Source organism: Cherax quadricarinatus, chromosome 17 (assembly GCF_038502225.1).
Source record: "Cherax quadricarinatus isolate ZL_2023a chromosome 17, ASM3850222v1, whole genome shotgun sequence".
NCBI classification, from domain to species: domain Eukaryota; kingdom Metazoa; phylum Arthropoda; class Malacostraca; order Decapoda; family Parastacidae; genus Cherax; species Cherax quadricarinatus.
The window spans coordinates 33782445-33798589 of record NC_091308.1 but is presented as its reverse complement, the minus strand read 5'-3'; the positions used below and the strand labels follow the sequence as shown (position 1 = coordinate 33798589).

Genomic DNA, 16145 nt, shown 5'->3' with positions numbered 1-16145 from the left:
GAGGAAGCACGAAAAGGAAGGGAGAAACCAAACTTCGAAAAAAGGGACTACATACATATGAGACAATTCCTGCATGAGGTGCAGTGAGAGAGCTAGAGAATAAACGAAATGATGGAACATGTGACTGCAAAGTACAGGGAGACAGAGGAGAAGTTCATGCCAAGGGGCAACAGAAACAATGGGAAGACCAGAGAGAGCCCATGGTTTACCCGGAGGTGTGGAGAGGCCAAAGCAAAGAGTGCTAGAGCATGGAAAATGTATAGAAGACAAAGGACTCGGGAAAACAGAGAGTTGAACCGAAGAGCCATGAATGAATATGCATAGATGAGGAGTGAGGCCTAGTGGCTTTGCGAGAATGATATAGCATCAAAAGCCAAATATGACCCAAAGTTGTTATACAGCCCATCAGGAGGAAAACAACAGTCAAGGACCAGGTGATCAGGCTGAGGAAGGATGGAGGGGAGCTCACAGGGAGCGACCAGGATGTATGTGAGCTCAGCTCAAGATTCAAGGAGGTATGTACAGCGGAGACGGAGAGCCTTCCAATAAACCGAGGGAGTAGGGTGCACCAGCAAATGCTCGACACACTGCACACAACCGAGGAGGTGAAGAAACTACTAGATGAACCAAATACCTCGAAGGCGGTGGGCTCAGATAATATCTCTGTGGGTCATTAGACAGGGAGCAGACGCACTATGTGTACCAATAACAATAATCTTCAATAAATCTATTAAAACAGGGCAACTGCTTAAGGTGTGGAAGACAGCAAAAGTAGTCCCAATTTTTAAGAAAGGGGACCATTATCAGGAGAGTGGTGGAGCTCCTAGAAAGGAGCTAGCTCATAAATGACAACCAGCACGGCTTCAGAGAAAGAAAATCTTGCATTACAAACTTACTGGAGTTATAGGATAAGATAACAGGAGAGAGAGAGGGATGAGTAGATTGTAGCTTCTTGGACTGTAAGAAGGCTTTCGATATTGGATCATACAAGAGACCAGTTGAAAAGTTAGAGGAGCAGGCAGGAATAGCAGGGAAAACACTTCAGTTGATCAGGGAATATTTGACAAGAAGAAAACAAAGGGTGTTGATTCGTGTCGAGGTGTCATAGTGGGTTAATGCATAGAGAGGGCTTCCACAAGGGTCACTCATAGGTTTGATGCTGTTTCTAGCATGCGTGAATGATATGGCAGAAGATTCAGAGGTGTGTCTGTTCGCAGATGTTAAGCTAATGAGAATGCAAGTGGGCGAGGATTAGGTAAACCTACAAAGAGATCTCGACAGGCTGCGAGCCTGGTCCGACAAATGGTTCCTGGAGTTTAACCCCAACAAGTGCAAAGTGATGAAGTCTGGGGAAGGACAAAGAAGAGCGCAGACGGAGTACAGCCTAGGAGGTAAAGGCTGCAAAACTCTCTTAAGGAAAATGATGTTGGGGTGAGCATCATACAGAGCACATCTCCTGGGGCGCACATCAAGCAATAACGACTGCAGCACATGAGCGTCTGGCAAACCTGAGAATAGGGTTTTGATATCTAAAGAGTCGTTCAAGACACTGTACATTGTGTACGTCAGGCCCATATTGGAGTAAGCAGCACCAGTAAGGAACCTGGTCAAGCAAGTCAAAAAATTTGCGGAATTGCATAGGTTTCCAATAAGACTAGTCCCGGAGCTGAAGGGTATGTCCTGCGAGGAGAGGTTAAGGGAAATCAACCTAACGACACTGGAGGGTAGAAGGGATAGGGAAGGATATGATAACATATAAAATAGTTAGGGGAATTGGCAAGTTGGATAGGGACAGAATGTTTCAGAGATGGGACACATCAACAAAAGGTCACCGCTGGAAGTTGAAAACTTAGATGAGTCACAAGGATGTTAGGAAGTTTTCTTCAGTCATAGAGTTGTCAGGAAGTAGAACAATCTGGAGATTGATGTAGCGGGAGTAGGATCCATACACAGCTTTAAAAACAAGTGTCATGAAGCTCATAGAGTAGGCAGAGTGGACCTAGTAGCGACCAACGTAGAGCCGGGGCCAGAAGCTGTGAATCGACCCTTGCAACCACAACTAGGTGAGTACACACACACATCTACGCATACACCTACGCATACACACACACACACACAAACTCATACTCTCTCTCTCTCTCTCTCTCTCTCTCTCTCTCTCTCTCTCTCTCTCTCTCTCTTTCTCTCTCTCTCTTTCTTCATTACGACTTTACTCACGAGACAAGAAAAACCCAGCCACTCCACTTCCTTTCATCCTGGCCACTCTACCAACTATCTCCCTTTTCCCTCCCTTCCCCTCTATATCTTTCTTCCCCTTCCATTCTTCCATTCATCACTTCCACCTTCTCTCTCTTAAACAGCTCTTCTCTATTGTTTCTTCAGTCCTTTCGTCTTTCTTCCTTCTTGTCCTCTGTTCATCAACCATTGCTTCCTCTTCTTTTTTCCTCTCTCCATCCTTTACTTTCTGTACTTCTTTCATTGTGTTTTTTTCCCTTCTGTTCCTTCTAGCCTTTGTTAATCATCTTTTCCTCACCTTCCCTTTCTTCACCATTTCCCCCCTATTCTTTTCTCCTTTCCTTTTGCCCCTTTTCTGCCTATATTTCTTACTTCCCTCGTTCTCTTTATTTCCCGGTTTCCTCTTCTCATTTTCACCACTTTCTCTTCTATGTAGATGTATTCCCCTATCTCATTTTTCGCCCTTTACACTCTTTTCCCCTCATCTGTCACCTTTCTATTGCTGCATTCTCCTTTTCCTCTGCCTTATCCAATTCTCCTTTCCTCCTGTTTCTTCTCTTCCTCCTGTTTCTTCTCCTCCTGTTTCTTCTCCTCCTCCTCCTGTTTCTTCTCCTCCTCCTCCTGTTTCTTCTCCTCCTCCTCCTGTTTCTTCTCCTCCTCCTCCTGTTTCTTCTCCTCCTCCTCTTGTTTCTTCTCCTCCTCCTCCTCCTGTTTCTTCTCCTCCTCCTCCAGGTTCTCCTCTCACATCCGTCCTATCAGCTGAGAATAATAAAACAGAAGACTCCTCAGCTTCCCTCTTTTCCCCTCTTAGAAACACCAAGAACAAATATTCTTTCCTCTCCCCTCGTCAAACTCGGGCCTCCACCCTTTCTCTTCCCCTCAAGTGAGGGTAAATATCAGCCTTCCCACCCCCTTTTACTTTCACTCCCTCCCTTCCCTCAATATCAACCTTGCTTCTCTCCGATCAAGGTCTTCATTCCTCCGTTAGTCTCTCTCTCTCTCTCTCTCTCTCTCTCTCTCTCTCTCTCTCTCTCTCTCTCATTCCTCTTTCCCCTTTCCCCTCCCCCACCATTCCTTCACCCTTTAGCTATTCCAGTTCATCGTCAATCTGCTTTCCCTCCCTCTCTTCTCTCCTCCTTATATTCTCCTTATTCCATCGACAGTTTCTTTTCCTCTCCTACTCGTATCTTTCTCACCTGCTCTCTCTCTCTCTCTCTCTCTCTCTCTCTCTCTCTCTCTCTCTCTCTCTCTCTCTCTCTCTCTCTCTCTCTTTCTTCATTACGACTTTACTCACGAGACAAGAAAAACCCAGCCACTCCACGTCCTTTCCTCCTGGCCACTCTACCAACTCTCTCCCTTTTCCCTCCCTTCCCCTCTATATCTTTCTTCCCCTTCCATTCTTCCATTCATCACTTCCACCTTCTCTCTCTTAAACAGCTCTTCTCTATTGTTTCTTCAGTCCTTTCGTCTTTCTTCCTTCTTGTCCTCTGTTCATCAACCATTGCTTCCTCTTCTTTTTTCCTCTCTCCATCCTTTACTTTCTGTACTTCTTTCATTGTGTTTTTTTCCCTTCTGTTCCTTCTAGCCTTTTCCTCTTCTCATTTTCACCACTTTCTCTTCTATGTAGATGTATTCCCCTATCTCATTTTTTTTTTTCGTTCCCTTTACACTCTTTTCCCCTCATCTGTCACCTTTCTATTGCTGCATTCTCCTTTTCCTCTGCCTTATCCAATTCTCCTTTCCTCCTGTTTCTTCTCCTTCCTCCTGTTTCTTCTCCTCCTGTTTCTTCTCCTCCTCCTCCTGTTTCTTCCTCCTCCTCCTCCTGTTTCTTCTCCTCCTCCTCCTGTTTCTTCTCCTCCTCCTCCTCTTCTTCCTCCTCCTCCTCTTCTTTTTTCTCCTCCTCCTCCTCCTGTTTCTTCTCCTCCTCCTCCAGGTTCTCCTCTCACATCCGTCCTATCAGCTGAGAATAATAAAACAGAAGACTCCTCAGCTTCCTCTTTTCCCCTCTTAGAAACACCAAGAACAAATATTCTTTCCTCTCCCCTCGTCAAATCCGGCCTCCACCTCCACCCTTTCTCTTCCCCTCAAGTGAGGGTAAATATCAGCCTTCCCACCCCCTTTTACTTTCTCCTCCCTTCCCTCAATATCAACCTTGCTTCTCTCCGATCAAGGTCTTCATTCCTCCGTTAGTCTCTCTCTCGCTCTCTCTCTCTCTCTCTCTCTCTCTCTCTCTCTCTCTCTCTCATCTTCCTCTTTCCCTTTCCTCCCCCACCATTCCTTCACCCTTTAGCTATTCCAGTTCATCGTCAATCTGCTTTCCCTCCCTCTCTTCTCTCCTCCTTATATTCTCCTTATTCCATCGACAGTTTCTTTTCCTCTCCTACTCGTATCTTTCTCACCTGCTCTCTCTCTCTCTCTCTCTCTCTCTCTCTCTCTCTCTCTCTCTCTCTCTCTCTCTCTCTCTCTCTCTCTCTCTCTCTCTCTCTCTCTCTCTCTCTCTCTCTCTCTCTCTCTCTCTCTCTCTCTCTCTCTCTCTCTCTCTCTCTCTCTCTCTCTCTCTCCAATAAAATTTGCAAATTGGTACCAACACAGCCTAACATTTATGAAGTGATGAAGGGAAACCGATTAACCGGACTTGAGTCCTGGAGGTGAGAAGTACAGTGCCTGCTCTCTGAAGGAGGGGAGGGGATATTTGCAGTTTTGATCTGTAGTGTCAACACGCCTCTGGCAAGACAGTGATGGGGTGAATGATGATGAAAATGTTTCTTCTTTTTCTGGTCACTCTTCCTCGATGGAAACCGGCCGATGTGTTAATAAAAATAACAGCCTAAAACAAATTTGTTCGTGAGTAGGCTGCACCCGAGTCAAAAATGTGGAGTTGATGAGACTAGGCGATAAGAAGTTATCACATGGAAACTATTATCCCAGTTTGCTTAACAAAAAAAAAATCGTAAATTGGAATGTATGGAGCGCAACAGCGCTCTTGCTTCCAGCAGAACACTCCAGCGCTGAAAGTTTGAATCCGAGCTAGAATTATTATTATAATCAAAAAGAAGTGCTAAGCCACAAGATCTATACAGCTCAATCCGAGCTAGAGAAGCATGGCCAGGTTATGGTACAGAAACTAATAGTCCTCACTTCCATAAACAATCTGATTAACGTGGCCACATCCCTGAATTAATCTGAACTTTTCTATGTGTTAATATAACTGTTAGATACACCAACGGTGTAAGTTTGTACCATTTAGAAGAAACATTTTCAAGAGTTATCGCACAGAAATGTATATCCAAATTTCTTCAACAATAAAAAAAGTCTGTTAGCAGCTAAATAATCCATTGTCTTCTTCTTGGTAAAGATGCGTCATCGTTGTAAGTTTGAAGGCTACCAGAAGAGGCATTCTCATGTTATAGCAGAAAATCTCATAAACAATCTTATTAACTTGGCAAATTTTCTGCTACACATTCCAAAATTAATCTGAACTTTTCTGTGGGTTCGATACTCCTGCTGTGTAAGATCAGAGCCGTTTAGAAGACAACCATTATTGATACCTATTTTTTTGGGGGGGGGGAGAAAGGGATACACACACACACACACACACACACACATATATATATATATATATATATAAACACTGATCTCTGGCTGAAGGAGACTCGAACCTACGAACCTTGGAACAAGGTACGCAGTGCTATACCATTCTCACCACACTGGAGTCTCCTTCAGCCAGAGATCAGTGTTTGTGTATATTTCGCCTGCTCTTGCGAATTACTTGCATTGTTAAAATCTCTAGTAAGGCTGATGCATGTAAGGGATGAGATGAAAAGCTGTAAGCCTTCTCCCTGAAAGCTGGCTGCCTTGGATCAACGTCTAGCGCAAGCTGGACGCCAAGGTATTGGTTCAGTGTGGTGAGAATGGTATAGCACTGCCTACCTTGTTCCAAGGTTCGTAGGTTCGAGTCTCCTTCAGCCAGAGATCAGTGTTTATATATATATATATATATATATATATATATATATATATATATATATATATATTATATTACATAATATGGCACAGAAGATTTAAGAGATACATTGTTGATATAAAGGTGGCATATACGGTACATGTTGTTACGTGTGTATCACCGATTATAAGGCGAAAATCTCATCCAGCTCCTCAGAGCTGGGGCGTGTGCCCAAAATGCAGCATGCATTACCCCTTTGAACAGCCGCACTGAGCCGCTGGAACAGAAAACTAGCTGCCCTGGGATCCCTAGTTACCCTGATGAGTCTTTTTCCCAACTCCTTAAGGAAATTAGATGCACTCTTTCCCCATGAGCCAAGGGTCTCTGAGCCTATGGGAACAAACATATAATGACAAGTTCTCCACACACACACACACACACACACACACGTTATCTGAGAAGATACCATCTGACTTGGCTCATCAGGCATATTTTTTTGCTATATAGGAATACCCCTCATTAAAGGCTGCTCGTGTTTCACCTCAGAATAAATTTCTGTCGAGCGAAAATTAGACAAATCAGAAATCTATTACAAGTAGTTAAGTTTTACCACTTTTTTTTTTAAGTTGACGAGGTTATCTGAAACCGTTAGAGAGTGACTTTCATAATATTCACCTCTCTGTCGAGGAGACAAATCCCAAGTATGACCTTTTTTTTCTACGAGTTATCTGAAACCAGAGTGCTTTAAATTCTCTCAGGAGCCCTATGACCTCTAAGGGTTTAGCGCTTAGCACATGCATGTAATTATTATAATATAAATAATATAATAATAATGTAATAATAATATAATAATAATATAATAATATAATAAAAACAATATATATTATAAAAATAATGGTTCGGCTCGGTTTCGTTGAAACCAGTGCTTGAGAAATTGCTAGTTTTGTCGGAAATAAGTATATCGTGGCTTGGGTCAGCGCCTCAAGATGGTGATGATCCTTTTCCTTAGTCTTTTGTGAAGCCCTAAACCCGCATAGGTCATTCATAGCAGGTAGTAGTAGTAGTGGAGGCTAGCTAAAATCACCTCCCCACTCCCCTTCCCTGCATGTCCGATGATCGTCGGGGTGGGGAGAAGGGGCGAGGGTGTTCACTGACCAGTCAGTCACTCAGTCAGTCTGGTGGTGTGATCGCTGACCACCGGGACAACCAGCCGAAATGTGGCTATCAAGACGCGCAATACAAAATCCGCCTTTCGCCCAGTCCTGAGCGAAACATCGTCAGTAATGTGACTGGAGGCAGTGAATGTCTTAATTTTATAAGCGAAGGTTAGTGTGCAGTCCTTTGTGTAGGGAGAAAATTCTGTCGATAGGCAACATAGATCTCTTCAGTAGACAGTTCGTAGACCAGGATGGGAAAGAAGGGATGGGTGAAGAGGGATGGGTAAGGGGTGGGAAAGATATGCGTAAGGAATGATGAGTAAGGAAGAATGAGTAAGGAGGGGCAGCTAGGCCAGACGTGAGTCATGTTGCAGCACCAACTTCATCTGAGTATAAGTGAAAAATGAGGAGCTTCTGACACGCCCCCAATTCTGTTATCAAAGTTAGGGGAGAGGAATTATTCTCAGCTTTCTCTCTCTCTCTCTCTCTCTCTCTCTCTCTCTCTCTCTCTCTCTCTCTCTCTAGCTCCTCCGATGCTGTTGTTGACTTTGCTAAGATAGTCATTGTTATCTGTCTCGTTAAGGCATTACGGACTTTTGTTCTTTCATCACTGCTGTTATATTAGTTATTGTTGTCCTTGTTGGTTGTGTATCTCTTGTTGTAGTTCTTGGATATTGTTGGTGTACCCGTTCATTGCATCCCCCCCCCTCAACCCCTCCTCGCTGCCGCCGCGTCCCCCCGCCCCCGCTCCCGTTTTCTTTTACAGTGGTGTTAATAGTAGATGCTGTACTGTTTAATCTTTTGTATGTTGATTATGGTGTTGTAAACTTGAGTGTTATAGGTAGAAATGCTTAAGGTAGTAGTGTTGTTTTGAAGGTGATAGTGTTGTAGTGGCAGTATTGTAGGTGGCAGTGTTGCAGGTAGTGTTGTAAATGACAGTGTTGAAGGTTGGAAATGAAAGTGTTGCAGGTAGCAGTGCTGTAGGTGGTAGCTCAGAGGTGTTGTGAAGAGAGCTGGGACGACACATTTGCTATTACACTTTATTCATTTGCATCGTATTAGCATATCTAGATTGGCAGCGTCGCGCATACCACCGCAGGAGTTGTATAGGCCAGAGTGTTTCTCTCTCTCTCTCTCTCTCTCTCTCTCTCTCTCTCTCACCCACCTATACACGCCAGTGTATAGGTGGAGACGCTGCAAGCAAACACGTACCCTCTCTGACTGTAATAAAGCCATCGCGATCAACTCTCTCAAATTTCTCTTTCAGTTATATATACTCTCCCAAGCTTCTTACTCTCCCCATTCTTATTTTTTAACTTTTTCTCCCTTCTCCACTTTTTTTTTTTATCTTCTCCCCCCTTCCCATCCCTCCGTCTCCCTCTCACACCTCCGTGTGTAGTCAGTCAAGGGAGCTAGACGCCAGGGAGTGCGTCTTTAATTAATAAAACCACTAAAAATTATAGCGGGTGAGTGAAGAGGCTGGCTAGTTTTATATCGACCAGAGGCGCAGCAACACCTGCCCGCAGCCATCACCCATCTTTAAATGTCCGTAACACTTAAATAACGCTCTCCGTGGTCATATAGCACAGCAAGTGGGGCTTATAGGAATGCAAGTAGGTCAGATAGGCCAAGAAATGAGCCGTATAGTCCCAGAATTTAGGTCAAATAGGCCAAGAAAGGAGTCATATAATGCTGGAGTTGGGTCGTGAACATTTGTAAATGGGTTATGGGTAATGGGGTACTAAGACCAAACACGCCTATAGGTCTGTACGAAGCTTGCGAATGAGTTTGTATTTTTTTTAGTTCTCCCTTGAGCGAAACGTTGTATCAAAGCATATCCTGCATACTGTCTTCATACACGTCATGGCTTGAATGTGTGTCATCCATTGGGAGGAGAACTAGCAATGAGAAGAACAACTTCACTCTGTCATGTATTATCTCGACGTTTGATGCGAGGATAGTAAAACAGAAGCCTCTCCCCATCTCTTTTCTCCCTCCGGCCACTGTAGGCATGATGAAGGGGGTGATGAAGGGGGTGGGGAAGTAAGTCTGGAAAACTGACATGGAATTTACAGGAGAAATGGAAGTGGATAGAAGGCACATGGTACACCTACACCTACGTTTTAGTACTTCTGTTTTTATCATTTATATTCGCGTCATTCTACTGTTACTTAGTCTATCATCCCAGTAGATTCCATCATCCAAGGAGGACTTTCATCCAAGCAGCTTCTATCATTCCAGTACATGTTATCACCTTAGCAGCAGGGCATCGCTCCAGCAGGTAGGCATCATCCCAGCAGGATGGGGGGAGGGTATCATCCCAGTAGAGGCTGGCGTGAAGAATAATGTGGGTGGGCGTGATTCAATTCAAGTCCTCTCCTGGGAATTATACGGCCAGTCATATAACAATCCACGGCTCCTATAATTTTACGTCTTTTTTCTTCAAGCCTTTCACGGTGGAGAGAGGAGGAAGAGTAGGAGCAGCAGGAGCAGGAGCAGGAGCAGGAGGGGAAAAGACGCGGGGAGGGAAGGGGTGGAGAAAACGGGGAGGAGGAGAGGGGAGGGGTGGGGGAATGAACGAGAAATAGTTGAATGAAATGGGTAGGCGAGATAGGAACTGTGTTCTTCTAGTTGTATTGGCTTGTGCTGTTGCTGCTTTTGGCGGTGCTGCTGTTTCTCCTTCTGTTATTGCTGCTGTTGTTGCTTCTGTTGCTGCTACTACCGTTTCTGTTGCTACTGTTCTTCCTCTTAATGCTAGCTCTGTAGATGTTTCTGCTGCTATTGCCGCTAATGGTGCTATTGCTTCGATTATTTCTGCTGTTTCTATTACTGTTGTTGATAATGCTTTTGTTATTGCGGTTGTTGCTTTTAGAGCTGTTTATGGTGCTGCTTTTTGTGGCCATTGTTGCTGTTGTAGTTGCTTTGGGCGATGTCCATATAGCTGTAGCTGCTATTGCTATTGATACTAGAGCTGTTGCTGTTGGTGCAGCTGTTGCTGTTGTTGCTTTTCCTGCTGCTTATGTAGATGTTCCTCTTGCTGCTTATGACGCTGCTGGCTCTATTGGTGCTGTTGCTGATTTATCAGCTGCTGCATCTGTTTGCTGGATCTGTAACTGTTAATGTAGTTTCTTTTGCTGCTGCTGCGTCTGTTACTACTGTTGCTTTTGGTACTACTGTTTTTGCTGGTTTTATCCTGTTGCTCCAAGAGTACTGCGGTTATTGCAGATTTTGTGCCCCTCATGCTTTTGTGCCTCTCAGTACTTTTGCTGTTGTAGATGCTGCTAATGCTTCTTTTGATGCTGCTGATATTCCTTTTGAGGATGCTGTTACTGGTGCTATTACTGTTTCTTAAGTTATTGTTCATGCTGCTGCCCCTGTTTCTGTAGCTGTTACTTCTGCTCATTCCTCAGTTAATGAGTTTGCCAGTTCCCCCTGTACGGAGTTCAAATCATTCAGCTACACACGTACAAAAAGAATGGCATGAAACCCCAAGGCAAGTGGAGCAACACGAATATTGGAAATATTTTTCATTACATAATGAACCACTGGGCTACAGTATCCAATGAAGTTGCACCTGCAAAAACAACACAGTTTTGATCTCAACTTTACGGATATAATTAGTCGTAGTTTGATTAGTTAATTCTTAGTACGCAGCTTCAAGGTAGATCTGTTGTTTATGACAGTTCTTATGTGTTCCTGCTCCTCATCCTTTTTATCTTTGTTTCTCTTTCTTGTTTCTTCTCTTCCTTTATTTCATCTATCTTATCTATTCTAGTTTCTTCTCTCTCTTTACCCATCTCTGTTTTTTCTCTCCCTCTATCTTCCTCTTTCTACATTTCTTCCCTCTCACCTATTTCTGTCTCTTCATCTTCCTCTGTCTCTACCTCACCCTCTCCTTCTGTCATTCCTTATCTTACCTTCTCCCTCTCCTCTGTCACTCCCTGTCTTACCTTCTCTCTCTCTCTCCTTCTCTCCCTTACCCTCTCCCTCTGCCTCATCCACCGGCCATTCCCTCAGCCAAATCTTATGTCTCACCCTTTCCCACTTTCTCCCTCTCTTCCCTCACCCGCCCTCATCCTCTTCCTCCAGCCGTTCATGCGTCCGTGCATTCGTTCCATAGGGTCAATGTTTGTAGCGGTGTTGGGTCATTACTGCCTTCCTATTGCCATCAGCTTCAAATTGGATTGGTGCCGGAAATATCGGGACCGTGGCGGCCGTCTTGCCTTTCCATGTTTATCGTCCCTTCTTGATTCTATTCCGCTTGATTGGGGGGTGCCGTTGGAGGGGTGGAGGTGAGAGGGGTAAGGAGGAAAGAGAGAGAAGGAGAGTGAGGGGGATGTCTGTTTCCCCTCTGGACTCTCGTATAGTGCAGAAGGATTTAGATGTTTATATTTTTCTCCGGGATAAATATACATGCCTTATTTCACGCCATCAAAATGACAGGTTATGTAGATCTCTCCACCGATTTTATTTTGGGTTTTGGGAAGGAAAAAAATAAGGTATACGTCGTATTCTGGGCTGTATATATATTGTTTTGTGGAATTCTCAGTTTATTTATTTGTGCATAAGTATTGTTGTTTGCTCCCGAGTGTCGTGGGAGAGGTGTAGGCTATTGAGGTAGCAGCCGCTCCCCCTTGACAGGTATTGCTAATGGGATTCTTACGCTGAAAATGTACTAGATAGGAATACTGCTGGTGATGGTGGTAGTTGTTGATGGTTGTTGTTGTTGGTGGTTGTTGTTGGTGGTTGTTGTTGGTGGTTGTTGTTGGAAGAGAGATGGCTGGTGGCGGAGAGAAGGGGAGTGTGATGGTAGTAGTGGTGGGTCATTGTAGTAGATAGGTTATGTTGTTAGAAGTGATAGATGTGGTATATAGATGGAGATGGTTGACGGGACGATATGTAGCTGGTGATGGAGATGATGGAAGTGTTGGTGGCTAGTGATAAGGAATGAATATAGGTAGTGGTACGTGGCGATTCCTCTAGGATTATTAAAATGACCATCATGATCAAGATTTTTTTATTTGTTTCTGTGAGAGCCATTATGTCTACTTGCTTCCCAAGTACTCTGTTTTTTAGTTTAACATTTATGTTTGTAATTGCATCTGCATTTAGATATGACACTGCTCCTTCTCTTGTTGCTTTTGTATTGGAGCTTCTGAGTGCGTTAGTGCCAGGCACTGTGAATGGATTCTGGTTGAACAGTGTAAAAGGTGAGTGGATCTAAGGAAATAATGTAGGAAAAGTGCTGATGGTGCTGTGTTGTTAATTATGTAAGGTTCCGATGGTGATAAGGTGCTGATAATGTTAATGGTGCTATAATACCGGTGGTGCTATAATACCGGTGGTGCTATAATACCGGTGGTGCTATAATACCGGTGGTGCTAATTTACTGGTGGTGCTAATTTACTGGTGGTGCTAATTTACTGGTGGTGCTAATTTACTGGTGGTGCTAATTTACTGGTGGTGCTAATTTACTGGTGGTGCTAATTTACTGGTGGTGCTAATTTACTGGTGGTGCTAATTTACTGGTGGTGCTAATTTACTGGTGGTGCTAATTTACTGGTGGTGCTAATTTACTGGTGGTGCTAATTTACTGGTGGTGCTAATTTACTGGTGGTGCAAATTTACTGGTGGTGCAAATTTACTGGTGGTGCTAATTTACTGGTGGTGCTAATTTACTGGTGGTGCTAATTTACTGGTGGTGCTAATTTACTGGTGGTGCTAATTTACTGGTGGTGCTAATTTACTGGTGGTGCTAATTTACTGGTGGTGCTAATTTACTGGTGGTGCTAAGTTACTGGTGGTGCTAAGTTACTGATGATGGTGCTAAGTTACTGATGATGGTGCTAAGTTACTGATGATGGTGCTAAGGTACTGATGATGGTGCTAAGGTACTGATGATGGTGCTAAGGTACTGATGATGGTGCTAAGGTACTGATGATGGTGGCAAGGCACTGATGGTGCTGAGGTACTGATGGTGGTGCTAAGGTATTGATGGTGGTGCTAAGGTATTGATGGTGCTAAGGTATTGGTGCTAAGGTATTGATGGTGGTGCTAAGGTATTGATGGTGGTGCTAAGGTATTGATGGTGCTAAGGTATTGATGGTGCTAAGGTATTGATGGTGCTAAGGTATTGATGGTGCTAAGGTATTGGTGCTGAGGTACTGATGGTGCTGCTCCTGGTATTGATGCTGGTGGTAGCATCGATAATATTAAACAAAATTAAATACATATGCAATGTGGTGGTATCCTATTCTATATAATTACACAATGGGAACAAGCACAAGTGATGTTTTTTATGGGGAGTGAATTATGGTAGTGATGTTTGGCACTTGTTTTATTACTAATATATTCTAAGTTTCCATACTTAAAAGATGCGAGAGACTTGAAACCTAAAACATAAAGTTTGAGACGAAAGATACCAGGCCTGAGAACAGAGACCACTGAGTTGAGGGACTAGAAGTAGGGAGGGAGGGACGGAAGAATGGATTGGAGGAGGGGTAAGAAGATAGCGCCTTCCCCTCATCCTCAGGAACATCCCCTCGTCTGAGTCATAAAGTAGCCAGTTACCTCATAATTGGTGATTATCGAACATATTGGCCGGGGAAACATGCTCATCCAGACCCCACTATAAGTCACTCCTTGAGGAGTAGCAACCCATATTTTGGAGGAGTGGAGGAGGGGGGAATGGAGGGTAGTAGGGTACTGGAAGGGACGAAAGGGAGGGAGGGTAGAGAGGAGGAAGGGGAGAGAGGGCATATGGGAGTGTAGAGAGGGGGGAGCGAAGAGAGATAGGAAAGAAAACGGAGAGGATAGCAGAGACAAGGAATATATGATGGAAAAAAGGAATACGGGGGGAGGGGGATAAGGGAGAGACTTAATAGAGAATGTATAAATAGGTAAAGGAGAGATTGGGTAGAGAAGGGAAGAAATAAGATCAAGCAACGGAAAAGTAGATAGAGGAGGAAAGTGATGGAATAAGATAAACATTAGATTTGAAAGGAAAAAGAATGGATAGAGGGAAGAGTAGATAGGAGGGCAAAGAGGGAATAGGGGGAAGAGTGAAAAAGGAAAGGAAGAAAGGGGACATAAAAGAAGTGCATGGCGAGGGGGGAGTGAACAGGAACGGAAGGTGAAAGGATAGAGAAAAGTGAATGGACAGGATTAGAGAATACGAATTATAGCTGTATTATTAACTTTTTATATGTGATCTGACCTATGTTGCTGTCTCCCATTGTTGGTGTTGGTGATGTTGATATGGTGGTGTTTGTGGTGGTGTTGACGTTTTGTGTTGGCGTTGATAGTGTTGGCGTTGTTGGTGGTGGTGTTCATGTTGGTATTGCTCGAGTTGGTGTTATTGATGGTGGTGGTGATGGTGTTTTTCGTGTTGGTTGTGATGGTATTCATGGTGGTCATGATTATATTGTTTTTATTGTTATTGTTGTGGCGTTAGTGATGCTGACTGCATCTTGGAGGTGTTGTTAGTGTTATGAAGAACTGGGTAATCAATCATTCTCAACAAAAAAAGTCGGTTCGTGTAGAAAGAAAAGTTAGAGCCTCAGGGGGTGAAAATCCTCAAGTCCTGTCCAGCGTCATGGTATTCCAGCCACTAGGCCGAACATTTGACTTAAATTCTCGTCGTGGTGACTTTCCAAATAGGATGTGGAAGGGGATGTACGAAGAGGCATGGAAACTCGAGCAGAGATTCCTAGAGAGACTGTCAGGATGGACTGGTGTGAGAGGACCTTAGAGCTTCAGTCTTGGGACCTGACTAGAAAGCTGGTGAGAAGACCTCTGTTACACCTTCGTTCACTGGACTTGGCTAGAGGGGTGGAGCCAAGACATCTTGGAGTCAGGAGCTGTGTGCTTGCGTGAAGATTCATGACACTGGTTCTCAAGATTCATCATCACACTGGTCCACAAGATTCATCACACTGGTCCAGAGATGGCTCTTTTTGTTGGTGGTGTTAACGTTATGAGTATTCACTCAGTGCAGTAGACATACTCCCTTTAATTCCCCCAACTCATAATTCCTCTGGTATTAGTATAATTACCTTCACCTTAATCGCGTTTCCGAATTAGCATGTAAAAGATCATTTTGGAATTTATAATTCTATACTCAAAGTAATTGCAAGATTTACTAGACTGCTATATGCTATCCCTTACTTTGTAATCCCTGACTGTTAAGATTAATCATTATTGATTATACGAAGCGTGTAATAGGGCGTAAGTATTCAGGTGGCTTTAAGTGGATTACTAAGTGGTGACGAGAAGTCTGTTTCCCTTGGGCAGTGCTGAGTGGCGCTTGCATAGTAGTCCACTAAGGTAGATACGCTAAACGGGTAAATTATTAGTGGAATGATCTAGTTTCAAGTTACACATTCACAACGTTTACGTTGGAGAAATTTAGATTTAGGAATGGTATAGGAAAGCGCTAGTTAGGCAGTAGAGTTGTAGAGTGGAACAAGCTCCCAAGTAGTGTCATTGATTAGACAGGTATTTGAGTGGGTGAGGGGATAAGTGTGAGTTAGATCTGCCTGGTATGGGCAGGGTAGCACTGTTGCAGTGCTACTCTATTATAATATTCTTTTTGAGGTCACGTGGTACACCTTGATCATCCAGCATCACGTGTCAGAAATTGTTAAGTGATTGTGAAGGAGTAGAAAGAAGTAGTTACCTGTAATTTGGTTTTTCTGCTTTAATATTCTAGTGTTGGTGTTTGTGTTGATGGTGGTGGTGTTGCTGGTGCTTGTGTTGGTGGTGATGTTTGTGTTATTGGTGGTGCTGATGTCGTTGCTAGTAGTGTTGGT

At 43.7% G+C, this 16145-nt stretch overlaps 1 long non-coding RNA gene across 1 annotated transcript in view; it reads left to right on the top strand.

Annotated features, from left to right (window-relative positions):
• The first annotated feature begins 7123 nt into the window (after positions 1-7123).
• LOC138852838 (uncharacterized) overlaps positions 7124-16145 on the top strand; it is a 108831-nt gene continuing 99809 nt past the window's right edge. The window contains exon 1 of the long non-coding RNA XR_011392119.1: positions 7124-7503. This is a non-coding gene — a long non-coding RNA (uncharacterized lncRNA). The remainder of the gene's footprint in view (positions 7504-16145) is intronic.